Below are 3,920 nucleotides of genomic sequence, written 5' to 3'. Positions count from 1 at the left end.
GGTAAAGCACTAGAAAGGATTAAGGTCTGAGACCCTCCGGTGTCTCTCAGTATGCGCACCGATTTTAGATCAGTGAATTTATCAGTTAGCGATACAAAACCATCAAAGATAAATGGATCAACAAGGGTCTGGCACCTTACCACCACAATCAAGCACCTCAGGATGGAACGCTGCTTTCACAAAGGCAACACCTTTGGGTTGCTGAGAATTCACTGTTTTGCGTTTCAGGGCCAAACAGTCCGCAATGACATGTCCCAGTTTATGACAGTGGAAACACTCTCGACTCTCTTTAGAGCCCAAGGGTTTAACAGTGCGAGCCTGCTGCACAGCACTAAACTGTGACTTCTCTTTAACCAGAAAAGAGGACTTATGGGTGAGCACATACTCGTCTGCGAGAACTCCTGCAGTCGCTAAAGTGGTTACTTTCTGTTCATTCAGGTATAACACTATACTCTCTGGAAGACACTTTTTAAAGTCTTCCAGCAACATCAATTCACACAATGAATCATAATCACTGGCTTTTGACGCAGAGCACCACTTGTCAAAGAGGATACCTTTTTCCTTGGCAAACTCCACATACGTTTTTGGAGGGACGTTTCCTCTGTAGCCGAAATTTCTGCCTGTATGCTTCTGGAACCAATTCATATGCGCAAGAATACTCCAAACTGTCTTTTAAGGGAAGCGCAGCTACCACCTCTTGGGCTTTTCCAGTTAGTTTACACTGTAATAAAAGGGGCCAGATCTCACTAGGCCACTGCAAAGCACCAGCAATGTGCTCAAATGCTGCAAAATAAGAATCCACCTCAGCCTCTTTAAAAGCAGGCACTAAAGAAATGCACTTACTAATATCAAAAGGAGAAGCGGACGAGGAGGTGGAACCGGAATTGTCAGCAGAGACAGATGAGGCTTGAGACGGAGCCTCCAGCTCAAGCTTTCGCAGCCTAACGGCTTTATCTGCCTGTATCTCCAGCAGAGATGGGCAGTAACGCGTAACGTGTTACTGTAATCGGATTACTGTAATCGGATTACTTTTTTCAGGTAACGAGTAAAGTAAGGGATTACTATTGCAAAAACGGTAATTAGATTACCGTTACTTTCCCGTAGGAACGCTGCGTTACCGCGTTACTAAAACCGTGATTTTTTTGCAAGAATGTCTCATGACAGTGACGTAAGCGAGTGCGACATTCGTGACAACAGCTGTGTGCAGATCAACAGTGCATCATATATCGAGTGCAGAGAGAGTGTGAGCGTGCAGCGTTTAAAGCGTGGAAGTACTGACCTTACTTTGAGTTTGATTCCATAAAAAGTGACAAAAACATTAGTGTCCACTTCTTTTTATAGCGAAAAAAACCCCTAAACTTCCAAGCAGGGAGTGTGCTACCACGTAATGGGAAACTCACAGAGAAACTCGCGGATTCTTCCACTGACCGCTGCACACCTGCACCAGAGCACACCTCCGCCTACGCCACTCCTGCTTTACAGGTGAAAATAGAGCAACAGGACCGCTATTTTATTTTCTGCTGTGTTTTACTTGCATCTATTTGAAAGACTAAAACGTTAAACAAATTTCTTCCAGTCAGAGAATGGTGCATATAATTAAATTTTTGCTTGATGCATAAAGTGAAAACCTATAAAACAAGTTTTAAAAAGAGACTTTTCCATTTGATTACATTTTGTATGATGGATTATGCAGAAAAAGTAGAATTGGGGTGAAAGATCTATTGCTTTATCACCTGTTCAGGTTGTAAATCGTGTTTTTAAAAAGTAACTAAGTAACTAAGTAATTAATTACTTTTGAAAATAAGTAATCAGTAAAGTAACAGGATTACTTTTTCAGGGAGTAATCGGTAATTAGTTATTGATTACTTTTTCAAGTAACTTGACCAACACTGATCTCCAGCCTCCTTATTTCGAGCTGAACCCGCCTGTTCTGGGCCTTCTCCTCAGCCTCCAATTGGAGACGTGCCAGCCGCACCTTCAGCCGGGCCCCGTCCCGTGCTTCTGAACTTCCAGAGGAAAGGGGATCATAGCGAGGGAGCGTGCGCAGCGTCTTCCCCCGCTCATCTCCCACACTGTCATGACCCGTACCATCTTTATGGTCCCCCTCAAATGAGGAAGTTTGACTAGGTTCACCAGAGACCAGAGACCACAGGCACTTCAGGCAGATCAGGGACTTGCATTAGACCAGCCTCCACCAACTCGTCTGCTACCCGCTTTTTCAGGTCACTCTTACGGAGTGTTTTAGAGACCTGTAGCTTAAGGTGTTCTGCAATTTGCAGCAATTCGCCATTGTTTGCACTGTGTGTGACTGAGAGAGAGGGCGTTATGACTCTCACTGGGAAGGGTGACTTGTGTGTTGTGTAGCGACAGAATTTGGCTACTGGCACTGAATTTGGTACCAGTAGGATTAGCTTTTTCTTGTTACTGTTAATCTCCTTTATACTTTTTCCTTCCTCTCAGAAAGGATTTTATCTTCAGGTTGAAGATTGTTTTGTTCTAGTTATAATTAGTTGATACTGTTAACCACCGTTATCTGTTTATGCTGACTCTGAATTCTGACTCCTTCTTCGAATCCTGTTATTTATTTATTTGCAAAGTGTACATTACCCTCTCATCCCTTAGACCTAGAATGATTGAGTCTGGAAACTTTGTGGCACCATCATCTGTGAAGAGAACCACCAGTGGCAGATCTCCCAGTTCTGACGTTATCAGTGAAATGCTAAAGCCGCTTGGCTGTAAGCACAGGCTCCACTAGTTAATCTCAGGCAACCCTCATGGAGCATGTTTGGTCAGAAACATGCATGACTGTTGGAGGTCATTTTGTCGGGGTCTAGTGGTACTCCTATTCTTCCTTGCATAAAGCAGCAAATAATGGTCCTACTGCTGGGTTGAAAACCTGGACAGTCTGAGGGGCAAGTTCACAGTGCTGGGTGAACTGAAACATAATATCCCAGAGGTGTTTTGTTGGCTGTAGGTCAGGTATTAATTGCTTCATTATCCAGAAGCTACCTGCATACTCTTGCCGCAGGCATTGGTGTGTAACAGGAGGACCCTCTGCAGCACTGATGTGTCTGACAATGGGTCCAAGGATTTAATCCAGACACCTAATGGCAGTCAGGGTGCCATTGTTCAGCATTTATAGGTCTGTGCATGCCTCCATAAATATGTCCCCCTAAATTGCATAACATTGTCCATGACTTCTCCAGACCCTTTGATCTTCTGTGACATGGCGAACAATGAAAAGCACAGGGCGCCAGTGGACTTGGGCTCTCAGACCACCCTCATGAAGTTTGTTTCTGATTGTTCAGTGACTTTCACAAGCAAGAAATCAGATTACTTTGACACTCTGGTGTATCACAAAAACACATGCCTCAGACCAGAAAGCTGGAATGTAAATTGAGTCTTACTAACCTTCACATGACCCAGAAAACTAGTTTGCTGCTCATAAACAAACAAAGCATGTCTTGCTTGGAGGAGGGCCTGGTGTAGACCCAGGACACACCGGCTTACTGCTTACCGACTGGTCATGGATCAGCAATTGACCAAAAATGATTGCATCAGTCAATGAGTTTAATCAGTTATATTAACCCCCCCCCCAAAAAAAAACGAAAAACAAAAACAAACATAGATGTGTCATTGCATATGCTCTGTAGTTTGCATTGTAAAGGTATTTTGCTATAAAATGGTCAATGTAATTCAACAGAGGACCAATTAGTTGGCTGATGGGATGAACATAAGACTCTTAAAGTACACAGGTTTTTGCTTTCCTTTTTAAAACAAAAAAACATACAATATCTGTATATATTATCTTTAATTTCAATGTTTAGTCTAGTCTTTAGCTGGAGGCTGAAACAGAACCTTTTTTGTCTGATTGGCTAACTTAACAACCCTTTCATACTCTCTCTCTCTCTCTCTCTCTC

The sequence above is a fragment of the Pundamilia nyererei genome, unplaced genomic scaffold (genome assembly GCF_000239375.1).
Source record: "Pundamilia nyererei isolate P.nyererei 1_Seehausen unplaced genomic scaffold, PunNye1.0 scaffold00189, whole genome shotgun sequence".
In the NCBI taxonomy this organism is placed as follows: Eukaryota; Metazoa; Chordata; class Actinopteri; order Cichliformes; family Cichlidae; genus Pundamilia; species Pundamilia nyererei.
This window is presented reverse-complemented; position numbering follows the sequence as displayed.